Source organism: Anser cygnoides, chromosome 1 (genome assembly GCF_040182565.1).
Source record: "Anser cygnoides isolate HZ-2024a breed goose chromosome 1, Taihu_goose_T2T_genome, whole genome shotgun sequence".
Classification (NCBI taxonomy): Eukaryota; Metazoa; Chordata; class Aves; order Anseriformes; family Anatidae; genus Anser; species Anser cygnoides.
Window position 1 is genome coordinate 39513575 of NC_089873.1, and position 18980 is coordinate 39532554.

At 40.5% G+C, this 18980-nt stretch overlaps 1 long non-coding RNA gene across 1 annotated transcript; it reads right to left on the bottom strand.

Moving 5' to 3' along the window:
• Positions 1-12254: 12254 nt before the first annotated feature.
• Positions 12255-14956, bottom strand: LOC106046803 (uncharacterized). Its single transcript, XR_010829696.1, has 3 exons — positions 14819-14956; positions 12825-13809; positions 12255-12349 (listed from the first exon to the last, which is right to left on the bottom strand). It is a non-coding gene; the product is annotated as an uncharacterized lncRNA (long non-coding RNA).
• Between the last annotated feature and the right edge of the window lie 4024 nt (positions 14957-18980).

The following is an 18980-nucleotide window of genomic DNA, read 5'->3' on the forward strand; positions in this document are numbered from 1 at the left end:
CAAAACCAATATCTCCTGTTATATGTGGATCAAGAAAACAAACCTATTCCAGGAGACCAGCTGGAATATTATCTGTAACCTACTGATTAGTTACTCACCTTGGGCAAAAAGAGAGCCAACCTCAGCTCCCCTCGGGGAACCACTCAGATGAGTGGAGTTGAATTTGGGTTTCCATCCTTCCAGGTAAATGTTTTTCTCTGATACACTCCTGAACCTGAGAACCTCATTAATCATGTTTTCAGAGAAACTGGTATGTTTTGATTTTTGGTTTTAATGAAATAGCTGTCATGGAATAAAAGAGCTAATTCAAAGTTTGAAACAACCATAGCTAGAGAGTGCAGAATGAACTGCCCCTCGGATGCTTGGCCTCCTATTCCTCATACTGTTGCCTGTGTCAAAAAAACAGCCATACAAGGTTATTGTTTCCAGGCAGACAGGCGTCAACATTTCAGGGTGCATATAACAGAATACTTGGGGGTTTTACAAGCCTGAATATTTTGGGATGCCAGTTCAGTCCGGTGCCTTTCCTTACTTCAGATTTATGGTTGGCACGTCTAGCCAGTAGTAAAAAATGAGGGCTCTTTCAGCCAGGCAAATATTCGCACCTGATGGCTCAGCACTAAAATACAGTCAAACTTCCAGAGTTTAATTCACTCTAGACCTCAGCCACACAGGACTTCCCAGCACTACAAATCACTCGCACTTTTGACAAAGGCAGACTTGGTATTTTAATATTGCGTATCTCCTTTTCTTCCTTTCAAAAAGTTCCAGTAAAATGGCATGACAGTTGAATATTTCTCAAGGTGAAATAAATTATGAGGACATGAGAATTAAATTACCCCACCAAAAAAAGCTTTATAAATCATTCTAATCTACATATCTAATTCACCTATTCCTTTGATAAGGATGTGGAGCCATTTTAAACCGATTTTGGAAGGAAGCAAGGATCCTGTTCTGTCAGTTATCTTTCTTTCCTTTCTCATAGTGTTTGGACCTAATCTGATATTAAGGTAAAGGTTTCAAACAAAATCATGAGAATTCTCTGCCAGATATAGGGAAAAGATCCTTGTGATTGCTGATAGTCAATGTGGATTCCCAGATGTATAATAAAGTGGAAGCTTGTGTCTTCATAAAACTCATTTAAAAAGTTAGTCAATCACAAGAATAGAGTGATTAGAAACTAGGTTTTCATAGTTCTGGTCCTTACAGAACTATATAGATTTTTCATTTTTTATTTATATATATTTTTTGGGGGGAGAAGCAGATTAAATAAAGAGGGCAGACAAATAAGGTTCTGTTCTGAAAGTATATGGACAGTCTCTAATCTTTGGTGAAGTATATATTTTTTATCAATAACATTTGATACTATCAAAGTGTGCATGAGGGTTGCATATGATACCAAGACCTTTGTATTTGATCTAATTTCCCAATTTACAAGTTTACATTTCACTGATACAGGGGCAAGGCACAGTAAAGGTACTTGCACACTACTCGGTTGAGGTGCAGATAATTATGCCAGTCTGTTGGTCCTCTTTAGCTGGTGCGAAGCAAAGATAGCCCACTTCTCGTATTCTTTTTTTTTTTCTTTTTTTTTTCTCCCTAGAATATCCCAACAGCTGTGTGATTTCACCTCCTCCATGAGACTGAGACTGTTGCTCCCAGGAAGGAGGATGGTCCCACCATCACCCAGTCGGGCTGTGTTTTGAAAATCCTCCTGGCTGCAGTGCAAGGCAGGAACATAGCTCAGCTGGGGAAGACAGCTGTGGGGAGGAGAAATAGGGGGTATTAACACTACTTCTTTCCTAATCCACTGTCTTAACTTATTTTAACTGAAGTGTTCTGGTTTTGATCAACACTCCACAAACTGCTCAATTTGGACGTGTTTTATCAAGGAAAACTTCACATTTTTCCCTTGCATTGTTCAGTAAGAATATCATTAAACAAAAAGTCCAGCTTTTCATGTGAAACAATTCAAGCACTGAACCTACAAGTTGTCATGTAAATGAGGTCCCTTAGTTTACTCACTGAAATGAAGTAAAAATTATGTTTCAGGATTTTCAGGAATAATTTTTTGAAACATGGACAGTAATAACAATAACAACATAGAAATCTAGTACAAGAAGTAGAAAATGAAACATACCGTCTTTTAAAAATATTCTGTTTTCTTTATCTGTGGTTTCGAGAAACAATATTTGTCAGCAGAAGTCTGTGAATAGATTTAATTAACTCCAAACTGTACTTTTAATTGGTCTGCTGAATACCATTTGTTTTTATAAATAAGGGTAGGAAATATTTTTCTGTGTCTTCGTTCATAAGGCTTTGGAAATTGCATATGCACAAAGACTGACAAAAATTTCTTCACATTCAAAGTATTTTATTTAACCTTTCTTTGTCCTTACCTTGATGTAATAACATTCTTTTAACAGGTTTTAAAGTCTACCAAGTGTTGACATTAAATTGAAAGAAATTCTTGACCATATATATCTGTAAGCACTACTATCACAGAATTTTCATGACGTGATGCATATTGTGAATTTGATTTTACTAATACGTAAATAAAAACCCAGTTTCTTCTTGGTCACCTTAGTAAACTCAGATAAAGAAGTAGCTGTTATGCACAACCAACTGTATTATGCATCACCGTCAAGGCAATTCCAACCTCTTTGTATCCATGCCTTAGGTATAAAACATATTTTGATGTCTTTAGTAGGGTATATATCTTTAAAGACTTTTGTTTTTGAAATGTCTTCCTGTTGTCTATATTACACAATAAATTAATTACTAATAAAAATGAGTTTGACTCAGCCAAGATAGTAGTGAAGTAGTGGCTGTTGAGCTGCCAGCATGTAAAGCTTTGGTTCCCAGGCCTCCAGCCAGCACAGACTAAGCAGATTAAAGAGGTACCTTGCTCAGTGTTGATGAAAGATAGATAAAGGTCACACGAAGATACTATTTTGTGTTTTTTGGTTTGTTTGTTAGTTTTTTTGTTAGAATTTCATATGCAATCTGTAGATCTTAAAATACAGAGAGTACATTGACTCCATCCTGGACAAGCTTCAGTCTCTGTGTGCAAACCTTCTTCTGCATTTCAGATTAGCTTCCTTGCCTAGCATATGGTATCCCTGCATCAGTTCTATTTTGTAGAAGTGTACTTGATGAGGTAGCTTCCAAACTTCAGTCGACCCTTTTCACGTAGAAGGAACCTGTTTTTTCCTTGGTTGGCAACCCTAGCATGTCCTTATGCGTACCTGGGGAGCATCACCAGTACAGCCGTGATGGCTTCCAGCCATCAGCCTCCTCATTCAAAAGAGACGATTTATGAACTCTCTTGGATTCATCCCCATTCAAACTTAAATATGAATTTAATCCCTGGAAAGTCGGTGGTACTTAAATGCATAAAGAAAGCTAAGCACAGGTTTGCAAAATAAAAACGGTTGGAGGGAAAAAGCTGCATGGTTTCCTACCACCTTCTGCTTTGGCTCTTCAACCTCCAACCAGGTGGGTCCCACAATGTTCTGGCCAACCCTCAATTCCTTCTCCTAGAGGATGTTCACATTTATTTTATTTTTATTTCCAAGCCAGAGTAAAGTCTAATTTGAAATGGCAAGTATTATATGAAATGGAATTTCTTTCTTCTGCCCAGCTCAAATAAAGACCTAGAGTTGCAGTTTAAGTAAAAGATAATGATATTTTTATTAAACCAAGTGACACTTTTTAGCAACACTAAAGGGTCAAACTAGAAGTGAAGTTGCTTCATGATGCCCAAATGGGTAATAAAATGCAATTATTTCCTTCTCAAAGTGCCATGATGACTTTTTTCCACTTGTTTATATCCCATTATATGTTCCCTGAATATGCACAGCAGAGTCATTCCAATAAAATATTCCTGCCATGAGATTCCATGAAAACTCATGTTTATCTACAATATAAATATTTCTCTCACTTCCAGCTCAAAACCCAGTTTATCAACTTTTTTTTTTTTTAAAAAAAAGGATTAAGTATTTTCTTTCCAAAACTGGACTTAGGAAATATATTTAAGTAGAACTATGAAATATTCAAGATTCAAGATTTTGTATCCCATAAACTAGAGAAACTAGCGCCACATATAAGGAATGCTGAAGTGATTAGCACGACATAGTGCCAAGTACACAAACGTATTAAGTGCAACCTGACATCTCTAACACCATAGTTTTAACTGAAGCAATAAAAGTCATAACTCCCATCAGATACACGCTGACCAAGGCTTATTTAACATCAGATGCCCATGGCAAGTGCCGGTCTGATATGCAGCCATGCACATTGTGAAAGGAAAGTGTTTTTTTCTTGGGGGTGACAAAATCTCACTACGCCGAGCATCATTCAGTGCAGCTGCTGCCTGCAGTGTTTCCAGACTGCAGGCTCTTCAGGTGAAGACAGCCCTGAGGTGTGTGGCCTCCTGTGATGAGGAGAAAGTGTGATTACTGCTGGAATGTGGTATCAGCTGCATGCAGTGCTACGAACTTTCTAACCTGATTAAGGCAAGATATTTATGAATGAAGGCAGTAGGATAATATGACCACATTTCATTTCTCAGCTAACTGGTTATGTAAATGGCCTTCAAGAGAGATTAGAAGAAATGAATATGCATGCATTGCTATCAGGCTGCTCTTGATCAGAAAAATACATTAGAAGGTTACACATACCAACTCCTGCACCTCTTGTTTCATACCACTCAGTAAGATTGAGCTAGCTTCTGGATTGCAGCTTAATGCAACCCAGCCTTCAGGTTGTGTGCAAACAGCCTTTAATTAAGAAGAGATTGCAGCACTGTTTTGGTGTTAAATCTTTTGGAAGAAGTGGAAAGAAAGAACAGGGACAACGATGTGGCCGCAGTTTTCTGCCGGTCAGGCTTTGCCTGTTAATCCTATCTCCTCTCATCCTGCTCCTTCAGTACCAATGCTGGGAGACCTTCCACCCCCAGAGCTGAGCTGTGGGTAACCCTTCGGGTCAGCACAAACCAGCTACTGAAACCACCAGGAGATTTGTCATCACCTTCAGAGGAAACAACAAAAAAACAACTACCCTTTTTGAATTTTGTCTAATCTCATTTCACCTGTTTAATGCATGTATGAGGCATGTTGTTCAGTTCCATTTGTTTCCAATGATATTTCCAGATGGGAATATTCCCTTTGCTAGCTTTCAGGTCTTCCACCTGTTTATTCCCACTCTCAACCTGCTTAAGTAGTTACTTCTTTCTAATAGCATTACTTAAGTATTCATGTGTTTAAATGTTTCCTTCCTCTTCCTTCCAAAAATGACTTTCCAAAGCTGTGTATATTAAAATGTATTAACCTATCTCAGTTGTTCACATACAGTTGTCCTTTTAATAAATACTTTGCATTCAGTTTTGTTTCCATTTTTATTGATATATATACATCTATACCTTTAATTTATTTTTACACAAAAGCTTAAAAATTGAATCCCTATGCTGGAGCAGAGGCTATGCTTTAAAGATTGGTAAGACCTTGATCTTACTTATGAAATTCATTACCGTATAGAAATCACTGCTTTGAGAGCAGCACACGTCTTACACTAAGTTCATGCGTAATTTGTCCTGCAGGATTCTTCCCTGCTTCACCCTCATGGGCCATGCCTTTAATGAAGCATTGGAGCTGGTGGAGGCCTCTTTCCTCATGTGAAGCAGGCTGGAAAAGCAGAGGAAAGCCAGAAGTGCTCAGTCCATTGCAACCATGGGAGGGAGTGCAGAAGAAGGGTTATCTCACCTGTCAGCCCATACCTACTTCATCTGGAGCCTCCTTGTCAGCTGGGATCGTCCTTTACAAGGGATATGTGCAGCTAGCACAGGGTGAAGGCTCGTAGGCAATTTCCAGACAAAATAGATTTTGCTTGGAAAATGCTGGCTCACTGAAAATAAAGCTTTTCATAGTGTGTGCCAGTTTCAATGAAACACTGATTGGGCAAGAGTTCTCTGCTGGGGAATGGAATTTCTGCTCAAAACTGCAGACAGTGGACCACCACCAAATAGCCAAAAACATAGGCCCTCAAATGGCACCCAAAATGAGGGAGGTCTGGGGCTCAAATCCTTACCCCAGTACAGATTCCACTCTCCAAGCACAGAAATTCACAGGACCAATAGCTGGAAAATGATGATGATGAAAAGGAAGCCAAACCTTTCATTTTTGTTAGCTTGTCATCATAGGCAACTGCAGAAATTTGCACTTAATAGGGCCCAATAATTATTCTCACTTGATAACATATGTGCAATGCAATTTTTCAGTACTACATTTGCTAGTACTGCATTAGTAGTTTATATATTAAAATTATATATGCATACCACAGTGCTAGAAAAGGCTTCTCTGCCTGGCTCTAGAATTTGTTGTTAAAGACAAGAATGTTTCTAAATAACTGATATAAAACCAACTACATTAGGCTACCCTACCACCATTCTTTTTTTTTAGTGTAGTCTCTTTTTAGAGATACAAAAAACACTTTGATAGAAAATAAAATCTGAAACCTCTCCCCCCCTCCATTATACTTCAGTAATCTCCCTGACAAGTCAAACATAGCAATTTCTGCTAGATGATTTATCTCTGGCTCCTGTGCTTTCCCAGCAGTTTATCGAATAGTCTCTATAGGACATTTGTGTGTGATTTTGGCACAGCATAACAGGCTCTGGGAAGGCAAAACTCTCCTGGTGAGCCATCCCAGCTACAGCCCTGTACTCTTGCGGTAGGAACTGTACCTCAATGGGACCAAAAGGAAGAGACTGGAAAACTCTTAACATAAGCCTCAAAGGATATTCTGCAAAGGTGTTAAACTGCAAGCATGATTTCTATTGTGTCTATTGCTATAGCCACTGAATTCACAGTATTGAGTCATGGGATTAATTTTCATATGTGGCTAACAATCTTGTGCTCTAGAGAGAGATGCAGCATCATTTCTGTTAACTGGTCTTTTCCAGTAGGCCTTACCCAACGTGATATAGGTTTGACCAACTCTCTTAGTTCAGCAGAACATAGACACGTGGCAGAATCCAAACCTTTGGCCAGAACAGGGCTGTCTAAATGGCTGCCTTGTGCAGACATTTGTCTAAGTCTCGGTGGCTTCCATTTATGCAGGACTACAAAAAAAAGAAAAGGTAAGATCTATTGCAGCCATAATGTTAACGGAGCTTAGACATGTAATCCTGGTTGTACAGCACTGGCGATCTTCTGTTTATACAGTGCCTTTTGTGCAGATGGATTCCAAAAGAGTACACAAAACCATGTGTGTATACAAGACTTCACCCAGCACAGGCCTGCAGGTCCCTTAGGAGCGGGGCTCTGCAGCTGTCCAAACAGCGCACAGCAGTACCCAGCAGTTCAGAAGAGAGGACATTTCAGGCTGAGGTTGGAGCAGCAGCTCAGACCCAACCTGCATTAACCCTCATGAGTGTTTAACTAGACGTATAGCCAAGTGCAAGCTTCACAAAGGATCTTACCTGCCAGCACATTTATCATCTCACTTGACCTGTGTCCTAGCTCTGAAATACAGTCAGGTAGCAACCTCCTTACAGATGACTAAGGAGAGAGATGTAGTCTCCTCAGAGCAGATTTCATGTGGTAAAAATGGCTTTTTACTTAGAACGTTTAATCTAGGAAATAAACAGAGAGCTGTCTTCAGTCCTGCTAATCTGTGTTTTCTAAATAGATGTTCAGTACACTGAAGTTAGAGGGCACGTATGCTGTGCTGAGGGCAATGCCTACCTCCGTTCAGTATCAGCAGTCTTAACCCATCTCTTGCGGCTAAAGTACCAAAGAAAACTTATCAGTCACCTGTTTGTAACACAGCAGGGTTAGGCATTACCTTGGTGTCTGCTTTGGTATGGCTGTATTAAGAGCTTAGGCACTGCCGAATGTGTGCAGAACTCTAATTCTGGATTTAGGCTACTCAAGCCTGTCTGCATTTCTCTTTGAGTTCTTGGGTGAGTTAGGGATCTATCTGTAGAAGAGATTTTACAATGAACTAAGCCAGTTCTGCTCTCCATTTTGCATAAGAATACCCCATACACTTAAAAAAAAAAAAAGACTACTTCTGGAAGGAGCTATAAGCCTGAGCCAAGGACAGTCCAGGGAAGCCTGCTGTTCTCCTAACCCAAACAGATCTGGGTACCCTCAGCAGGACCTTTCCCAGGAAGCTGTCACTGCTTTTTCTCCTTCCAGAGCAGGAATGGTGCCTGACGGTTTGTGTCTCCTAGCAGCCACCCTTTGAAAACGCTGGAGATAAATAGGCACTTCTAGGTCCTGATTCTCCTGATCAGCTCAGGCACCTGGGTTTTGAGAAAAGCAGACTGAAAAAGGGCACCTAAGGGAGCGCAATACGTCCAAGCTCTCAGAACAGTCATGGAGATCTGTTCAACTCAGTCACTGGAGACCAGAGAACGATTTAGTTCACTTTACAAGGTACAACTACCCTTCACAGCAAAGACCATCTCCACTGACACACCAGACACTTAATGAACAGGCTTAAATCCTGGACCCAAATCCTACCCTTACCTTAAGGTTGAGATGAATCATGGGCTGTTTCTTACCACTCATTAGGAAGGGAGCATCAACAGCTGATGAGTGGACATGTTCATGCGTTTTCTTCGCCTGGGTTATGCTCTCAAAGTAGTGCCTTTTCTAAGCTGCAAATCAGACTGAGCAGGTCCCATGCCACGTCTAGGTGCTCTGCTCCTCCTCCTTCTGTCTGCCACAGAGGAAAAGAAAGCATCGGGCAGCAGCAACAAGGTCCTCTCTCCAGTAGAGGATAATTAGGTGGCTGCACTGCATCTCCTGCACTGACAGCTCTCCTTCCCAAAGCTGGTCTAAGGGAGGTGTCTGAGCTGCAGCAGGAGCAGCAGGGCTGTTGGCTCTGGCAGAGCTGCTCTGAGGATCAAGGCAGGGACCCATGCAAGCAGCCTCACAAGCTTGACACTCACCCATGTACGCATAAGCTCTTATTTGCGAGGTGCAGGCTCTGCCTGCCTTTGCTCTCAAACACCTAGCTGCAAACAGCCAGGTTTGTGTGCAGACAAGACGAAATGTACAAGGGTTAAGGGGATTGCTAACGAAGCAACCCTGCTCTCATGCTGTAAGGTCAATCTTTTAACCATACAGTCAGAGCTACTGAACTCACCAGAGCTACCAGAGGAAGGAAGGAAGGAAGATCAGCCCCTGGAGCTCTTTCAAATTAGGGTCCCAGTTCTGCCTGCAGGTTCCCTAGTGTTAACAGGGTTTTTACGTGGGTTCATGTTAGCAAACGGGGACCTAGTTACACCCTTCTGATTAAAACTAAACAGAATTTGACAGTGCAACCTTTTCCTTATGTCAGAAATCTACAGCTGTGTGCCAAATATGCAAGATAAAAGAATATAACAAAACTGAAACAGTATAAAAATACATTACAGTAAGCATATATTTTTATAGCTACATATTTTTTCCAGTTGATTCCATCCAGTCCATCTCTCTTCAAATAATTGTCATTAATCAAATACAAATATAGGCCCCTTGGGTCTAACTCAGACTTGAAGCTAAGCACATGTGTAAGTGTTTGTTGGTCTGGAGTCTTAGTTGTTGCAGTTTTATTGAGAAACAGTCTACAATACTTTTTTTTTTCTCCACCTCCCCTCCTCCCACCCAACAAATCAAATTACAGAGGGATTGATCTAATCATTTTGAAAAATGTTTTCATATATCAAATATAGTCCTACCCCTACAAAAAATAGAAAGCCAGAACAAATCTGCTTTTTCCATTGTCAACAGCAGATAAAGTCAAGAGTCTCGCTTTAAATCTTACAGATGGACAGCAGCTTCAGAGCCATGCAGTGCAGCAACAGTTATGGAGAAAACAAGTCAGTTCATAAAGTGTTGACTCACACAAGTCAAGAAAGGCAGGAGCAAAGGTTCAGGTAGGTGGCTGCTCCCTCAGGCAGTTCCTCCAAAGACACAAGAGGAACAGCAGCTTTCTGACAAACAGCAAGTGCCTGGCTTTGGGCTCAGAACAAAAAAAGCCAGCCTTTACTCTGAGCTGTCAAAACAGAGTCAAAACCCCACGCATCCTCTATTGCTGGAAGAAATTTTACTGATTTCAGTGGGATTCTTTATGGTTACAAAGATAAGCATATGGCTCTGCTTTTGCATAATTCAGTATATAAAGATTTATAGTCTTGAAGATGTTTTTGCATGTATACACACACATATTTATATCTATGCATATTTGTTGTATGTATATACACATACCACGCATTAACACATACGCATAGAGGAAAATTGCTTTCCAACCCACAGCTAAAAAGGAACAAAGAAAAAGCCCAAAGCTCAATAACCCTTGGCACCTCGACAAATTCAAAGAACCTGAGAAAGCAGAAAGAAACAAGAAATCATAATGTGGCCTTCCCCACCCATCACGAGGAGTCCAGACTATACGCTTACCATGGTCCCAGGCTGTAATAGCATCCTCAGCCTTGTCTTTTTGTGGAAGCCTCCTTTCTGCAGGACGCTCCAGTATTTCACATTCCTGTCCTCCAAAAAAGAGGCTTTGGATATACAAAGTCAACCAGCCCTGAATACTTTTTTTTTTTTCCATCACTAATATCCTGTGACACATACTTTTGTTTCCAGCTGTCCCGTGCTTTGTAAGAGGAAGATGTGCCATTTCCCCATCTCCCTATGATAAACCTTTCACAGAACTCTGCATTTGGAAACTGTTTGTTCTGAAGAAGTATACAACATCTAGGAGAAAACAAGACACGTTTATGCTTCAGTCTTGCTCTCGAAGAAGGGTTTGCACTGGGAACATTTCAACATAGAGTAAAACTTCCACCTTTCCTGTAGAGACAAAACATTAGATTGAGAGTGGGAATACAGACTTCCAGAAAAATAGAAAGAGGATTTGAAGATTGACATGACACCTTTTCCACACACCTTCTTCAAACTTCACGCATTACTGGAACAGAAGATGGATTGCTCAGGTTCTGTGAGATCAAGGTGCAAGACCTTCCATGAGAAAAAATTGTGTAGAGGCTAAGGGTTGAGGTATGCTTCAAATGTTCTCAGATATCTATTTCACCATGAACCAAACACAAAGACAGAAAGGGACTTCTTAATTCCACTCTTCTTCTTCCCTCTTCTTGTAGTAGGGGGATTTGCTTAATTCTTTACAGCTGACCCAGGCCTTCTACCCTGACAATCTCTGTGCTAAGTTTACGGCATGCAGCTGCGGTCCTTCTGCTCAGGGCAAGAATGTTAACCCTTCCCCTGACAATCCTTGAACTGGTTATTATACATAGTCCATCACACGTATCTGATTTGAGACACCACCAGATGGTTGTTATTTAGGTGAAAGCAGACCCAAATAGAATAATAGTCCAAAACACTACAAGGTCAGTTACTAAACTACTAATTTGCGATCAGAAGTTGGAAGAAAGAAATATGTTGGCATGGAGAAGGGGCATGGATGACAACTGCTTGAGTTCTTCAGTCCCTTTGCATTCCTCCTCTTGAAGAATTTTCAAACCTAAGCAGAGAGCTTTTTTCTTCCATCAACTATCTTGTTTGGGGGCTTGGGTCAAGTTTTTTTAATGTGCTGTTCTGAAACACAAACCTTCTTAAGGAAAGGTTGAACTTAATTCACAGCAGAGCCAGAAAAAGAGAGCCAACCTTCCACTGGCACTTCTACGTCTGAAAAGGGAAGAAAATTGACACCTGGAAATGCTGACATTTCGGAAAACAAATCTTAGCCATTTTGAGCACGAGTAGGATGCTGGCAAACAACATGACATTGAAGCAGGAGGAATGTAGGAAAACTTACAAAACAAAACCTGAGAGGGCTATTTAGGAACAAATAAATAATGAGTGTGCTTAGCAGTGCCACGGCTAATTAATTTGTATGACCACTTTTCAAGTCAGGGACAGAACCTGGTAGATACTACTCATCTTTCCCCTCATAACAGCTGCACAGATATTAACACTAGTGTCTGCAGGAGTCAACTGAAACCGTTGGCTTTATACCAGCCTACCTCAAATCAACATGATCGTTTCCTTTAGGGCTTTGCAGATAGTCGAAATTTCAGCTGGGAGGCCAAGTTATACACCAGTTTGGTTCAGGCTAACCGAGTTTAGATTTTCTTTGTACTTGCTTTTCTCACCAAAGTGAGAAACTGGAAAAGTTCTGCTTTACAGGCAAATAAAATGAACAACAACAAAAAAAAAAAAACATGACTTTGCAAAAGTAACCTCCATCTTTCCATCCACCACAGCACATTTTGGGACCCCCTGTGGTACTGAGCAAAATTCAGCTTCTGTTCCATCTTCTGCCAGAGGCTCCTTTCCTACAGGCACATGATCAAGCAGTTAGACTACAGGACAAGACAGCACGGGATGTTATCAGCTTCCAAACCACCCCTGGAGCCAACCTGTCCCTTGATGCAGCCACCTGGCCAGCATGCCCTGACTGAAGGCAGCCCTGGGCAGGTGGGGGAGGACATCCCCATTCCACGGGACATACAGCACAGACTTGAGTCTCCTGCTTGACTTCTCCCCTCCTTGCCCCATCTCTTCCCCATAAGCCCACATCTCACTGGCAAGGGGGAAAAGCCAGTATTGTGTGATGGGGATATCTGCCTGCCTGGGGAGCACTGGGTGCACCAGCCTGAAGAGCCTGGATTAAACAACCAGTACATTTTTCTAAAGAGTATTTGCTGCAAACTGGGGCAACTTTTCTAATCTGATGTACATGGGACAGTCCTCTGTTCCCTGCGCACAGAGCATTCAACCCTTCTAGCATCAGGCACCGAGTCAGCTCACCTGGTCCCTGAGTCCCACTCTCTCCATGGTCTGTAAGGAAACACCAGAGTGATAGGGAAGCACCAGCTATGCGCCTGGCAGGACTGGGTGAGCACAGCCCAAACTCTTCCCGTGCTGCATCTGAGTGGAGGAGTCTCTGTTACACTATGACATGCTCTCCCATGGTGTCCACACTGAGTTCTCCCTTACATCCTGTTCAGAGAACTGCTTTGTTTGAGCTAGTTTATAAGTTGCTTAGTGAAGTAACTGATTTCTGAACAATCACATGCTCTACAGACCAGCAGTGCTCTATAATCATTCAAAGAACAAAAAGATGTATTATGACAACGTTTGGAATGCAAATGCAAATAAAATAAAGCCCAGACATTATAAGGTTTACATATATTTAGCCCAAGCAGAAGACAATTGGAATTAATTTAGTTCTTACACTTTAATATACCATATATGTATACAAAAGGAATGCATGTAAATCAAAAACAATTTGCAAGAAAAAAAAAACAAACAAAACCAGGAACTAATCTGCAGCACTCAGTACACTCATATGGTGGATGTATTTTTGTCCCATAATGTTAGTCTTGCTGGGTTTTTCTTTTTCTTTTCTTTCTGCACTACTGTACCTAATTTGTTCTTTTTAATAGAAAACTTGAGCAAGTTTGGGTTGTAGGAGCTCTTCCTATACTGGCAAATAGCAGAACCAGCATCACAATCATCTGGGGACCCTTCAACTTAAACAATACTCATGCAAGTTATTTTCAGAGATGGTGTTTTTAGTAGGCAAACCCATATACCAAGGTTCTCAAAGGTGGATATTTTGTGGGTCATAACACAGAAACAATCTTCCTCCTGAACCTGCTTTTCCATATCAGGTTGTTGCCTTTTCATCTAGTTACGTACGGAAAAAGCAACCGCAATCCTCCAGGCCTGTCAGTGGATGCTACTTTCCCAACTCAGCCGAAAGGTAGTCATATCTGTGGGTCTGAAACTTCTGCAAGAGTAGAAAACTTCGGTTTGTTTCTTGAAAGATGGGATTATAATGGAAAATAGCATTAGGTTAAAGAAATAGCACTGGTGGTATAATTTGGCAGTAATATAAAGGCCATCCAAACAAAAGGGTTTACATTTCTGGAAAAATAATTTTAGTTTTGTGCCAACACCGTCTGGACTGAGAAAAAAAAAATGATTTACACCTTTCTAAAGCCTTGAACCCATTGCCAGAAATATGCAAGAAAAGTCAGAATCCTAAGGAGTAAATTTCTTGGGCTGCCATTTCCAATGAGTAAGTTTGATAAATAAAACTTAATTTTTACATCTGCCATGGATTCTGGGGTATGATTAATAGCTAGAACATTGTGGCCAGTAGCCAATGTATGTATGTGATTACAGCAATCTTAAATATAGTACATTTTGAATAAATATGCCAAATAAGAGTATAAAAAACAGTCCATGCATGCCTGGAAAAAAATCTTGTCACAGTGTCAAATATTAAATCCTTATGAAAGTTAAATACCACAGGCATCGTTAGGCGAACTCACAGAAGCATGGGGTGCCACTGGCATCAGCTCAGCTTTGGGAGCTCAATCACTGAAACACCATTTCTGTTCATTTTGTTTCAGCTTATTTGCTACATATGGTAATGGGGAGAAGAAAAAAAAAAATGAAAAAAAAAACTGCTCTGCCAAAAGTATCATTCTAAGCTGGTTGTCTTTTGGAGTTTCTTGAAAAAAAAAAAAATTTAAAAATTAGACTCTGCTAACTCAGATTTTGTGATCTGCACAATTTCCCTCTCCTCTTCAAAAGGCAGCATGTTCTCACCTGTGCTGACAGCAACAGAAGGATAACAGAGAGTCACTAAACTCTTTTGCATGACCACCACAGAATTATTTAATGGCAGTCTTGCAAGGAAGAGTTCACTGGGATTTCAGAGGAAACACAGGATATCTCCCAAATCCCTGTATCTGTGGGACAGGGAAATTTTCTTCTTCCTCTCTCCTTACCTTCAACTTTTCTGCTTCTGCAGTCTTGGTACTACTGGCTCTCCCTTCAATATCTCCACCACACCTGTACTCTGCCAAGGAACACAGAGTAGCAAGAGCATCATACACACCAGGCAAGCAGCATGAGGTAGGAGCAAAAGGGGCAGAAGCTCCTAGAAGTTCAGAGCTTAAATAAGGCTTGTTCAAGCCAATCAGTAATCTTGGCTGTAATAATGGCCATGTGGTCTTAACAACTTTTTTGATGAAAACTTACTCTGTGTCTTTTGTGCACTAGGTTTCAAGTGCCTGAGCTCTGTGAGCCAATTGCCTTGCTGTACAAAATGGAAGGTAGTCTTCCAATGGCTTTAGGGTGTCTTTATTCTAGGATACCACATCTATCTTTGGTGGAAATCTTAGACACCAGGTTCCCATTTCTGCCAGCCTGTTCAGGGCAGAGATTTTTTCAGAGGTGCACAACATCAGCTATATAATGGAAACTCAACTGCAACCCTGACTTCTCAGGGAAGGAAGGAATAATTACCTTTGTTATTAACAGCTGTCCTCTATCTGCCTCCAAATGGGCCAGGTTTCACCTGCTAGTTACATTCCTTACCTAGTTACACTCTAAATTGTCATCATCTCTAAAAACAGGGCTTGCTCTGTTCTAAGCAGCGAACTCTGAGCCAACATTTGTATTAAGCAGTATTGACATCCAGTGGAGAGTTAGAATAATTACAGGCATGCAGATAACCCAGCGAAGTAGTCCAGTTTATATTCTGAGTTCAGCTCAAAAAGAGCAGTGTACTTACCTTACCCTACAGATATGATCTTCCTAGAAGATGTAACTCAACCTTATTGTAGTCTCTTTATTAAGAAAAACTGGAATATCATACAGACTCTACCATTTCTCTGTAAAGGGTTTTCTTTTGTGCAGTTTCCTTTCCTTCCACATACTTTTCCTTTTTTGTTATGGTTGTTCACAAGTAATGTCTGGGCTGCAGGCACTGTTGTTTTCTCTCAGAAAGAAGATATCAAAGCATGTGTATGACAGTTTTCCAGGACGTGTAAAAACATGCCTGCCTTTAAAAGCAGTATTATAATGTAATTTAAACCCAGATTTGGAGCATCAGACTTGATCCCATTGCCTGAGGTTAGAGAAGATGGACATGCATGAGCCATCTAAGTACTGTCTCATTGCTGTAGATGCAGTATGCAAACTGAAATAAAGGGAAAGTCGGTATGAAATTTGGAGCAGCGGGAATAATATCATCAACACTAGTCTAAGAATTTGGTGACCCTATCTGATCCTAAGAGAGTTATGTTCTTATCAAAGAAAGCTAATTTAAAAATGTCCACTTTTTCTTTCAAAAATTGTTAACTACTTATCATAAAACTAACCAGTTTTGAGTTCTCAGCAATCAAAAGCTGAATAACCTTTGACAAAACTGGTGAAAATCAGGTAAAAACCACAGTTAGTGTGAAAGAAAAGAGAAAAGAAAACCCAAAATGTAACAAATTTTGTAGCCTGAAACTTCTGTCTTTGTTGCTGTCTTCAATCTATACCTTAGTTAAGACTGTCACTATCTATTCTTTAGTAAAGACCATCCTGGGGACACTAGAAAGCTCCAATTATCAGCAGTAGAAAATAGAGAATTCATCCACCAGTCACCAGTTAAAAATTTACTTTCTCGATGTACTTTGATGGCCTGTGCTGTATGAAATGGTTGTATTTAGTTTTGCCAAAAGGCATTAGCATTATAGAAAAAAAAAGCTTGTAAGTGCTAATTCAGGCTCCAGTGAGTTTGTTGAACATCTGGTCCTGGTGTAATTGCTCAAAACTGCAGAAGACAGGGTGTCCAGGCATGCAGATGCAGATCTGTGGGAGTGTGGTATACTCCCTCCCAGTGTATTGTTCAGAGAAAAAAAAGTAGATATTAAAAAAAATATATGTCACGTGCTCTACAGGTATCGGGTAGTGCCCACACACTCCTGTCACCCCAAAGACTTTGAAGGCAAATGTTTTAGTCTTGAACAATCCCCCGGGGAGTTAGCAATAAGAGCACCCCATAGGCTTGCTGGGAGGGAAAATACTTAATACCTCACCCTCTGGTGTGCTTCCTTACACTGTCCAGGTACACCTGTGTCACAAAAGAACCTCACACCAGAGCCTCGTTAAGGAAAAACTATGTGCAATGAACAGTGGGGAGCTACCTGTAGCAATATAACATGGGCTGACAGGTCTAGGTGGACCCTGGAGGTGCTTGAGGAAGGCTGCTCAGGACAAATGTCTAGCTTCTGGGCAATGCTAGGAAACAGTATAGGCAGAAAGTTTCAAATAGGCAAGGAAAGCACTAAAAGGGCCATTTTGGAGTATGGTGTCCGTTTCGGAGTATGGTATGCTCTGGGATGCGCAGTACAAACTCAGTGTCCAGACTGAATGCACTGGGAAGGCTCTGAAGGTATCACCAAGACGTGAAGTGCGGGAGCCCATGGAAGGCCTTCACTGGAGAAGCTTTAATAAGTGAACTAACAGAATAGTTGCTGATAACATGCTGATATGGCCCAAAGCAACTGTTGTTTGAGATCAGGCCAAGTTTGCAAGACTCCTTGAACAACTTTAGGTTGTAATATATATATAAAACTATGCACATGTTGCTGTCTAATTCTCATGCTATAGTCATCTTGTAGGTTAGATTAGGACATCCAGTTAATCATTTGCTTTTGCTGCCTCCCAGATTGATTCACCTGCATAATTTAATTGTTCCATCTGCCCTTTACCTTAAAGTTTCTCCTTGTCACACAGAAGGATGCTAATTGGTTCCTACTCTTAATTATGTCTACTCTTTCTTGCAAAAGAAAAGAATTCTGTTTAATGTATTCATTAATGTGTTCTCAGTACATAATTACTGTTGATTTTCCCAGTTTGTCTTGTATCTGTTCTGATTGCTCTTGATTTCTCTCAATTAGCGGATTTCCCTGGGATCCTTCACAGTATGAATGACAGGAAATGCACTACAAAGACCTGTAGTTAATAGATTTTCATGTCTCTGATTAATTTGTTACGTTTTCAAGGAAAAATTTGCAGGAAGCCACAAATTACAGGGTTTATAAATCAAGTAAATAAAAATGTGTGCATGAGACTATTTTAAAAAAACACAGAGATATTTGAGAAAGACCAACAAGCTGCAAAGAATTTTCAACTTATAAATACAATTCTAACTGTAGTATGCCAGATATTTTTCATGAAATGCACACCAACTGACTAGTAGGAACATCCTGAGGTCTGACAACCACAAGAGGTCCAGGTCATGTATTACGGACCCATGCCAAAGTGCCGTCCCTCCAAACCAGCTCATGAAGTGTTGCCATGCAATGGAGAGTATCCTACATATTCCACTTATTTATTTTTAATTCTTCCTTCTTTGCTGGTTATATTCTTCAGCTTTCTGATGAATTTAGGTAGAACAGAACTGCTTGCAGCTCCCCAGTATGGATCCAGTTTGGCCCCATGTGCAAACCTCCTTCTCCACGGCAGAGGTAGCAGCACAGGAGCTGGTCTAGCACAGAGTGCCCACAGGGTGCCAAGGAATCTGGCACAGCATTTCCTACTGGAAGAGCTGATAACTGTTGTGTTATAAGAAACCTTTATCACCATGGGCATCTGTGGTGGTATTGTGACACTGTGGCCAAGGAATAAGAGGCACTGCCAGCTTCCTTACTCAGCAAATACAAGGGGCTGTATACAGCTATTTATCTCATGTCACCTAATAAATACATGGTATTTTTGTTTATTTGTTTGTTTTTAATGGAACATCTGAATCCCATTGCCTTCACAGTGAGATCTATATATCCAAGACCAAAAACTTCTGCTTGACTCTATGTGCTGGTGTGTTTGTTTTTTTCCAGAGTGTACAGATGCCCACCACAGCTTACAGAAACTTGTACCTCTTTGCCTTAAAGCTTGTGCTTCTATAGCCATCGGGTCTGCATAATTAGAAATGGGTAGTCTTCTTCCACAATCAATCCTTTTATGAATTTCTGAAACCATCTGCAGCTGTCGCATATTTGGTTGTTTATGGCGGTGTCTAATGTAAGTAAACCTAGGAACTAAACCATTTGTCCTCGCTGTTGACAATCATCCTTATTATTAATAACTTGTTTCTTTGATTCAGATGTGAGAGTT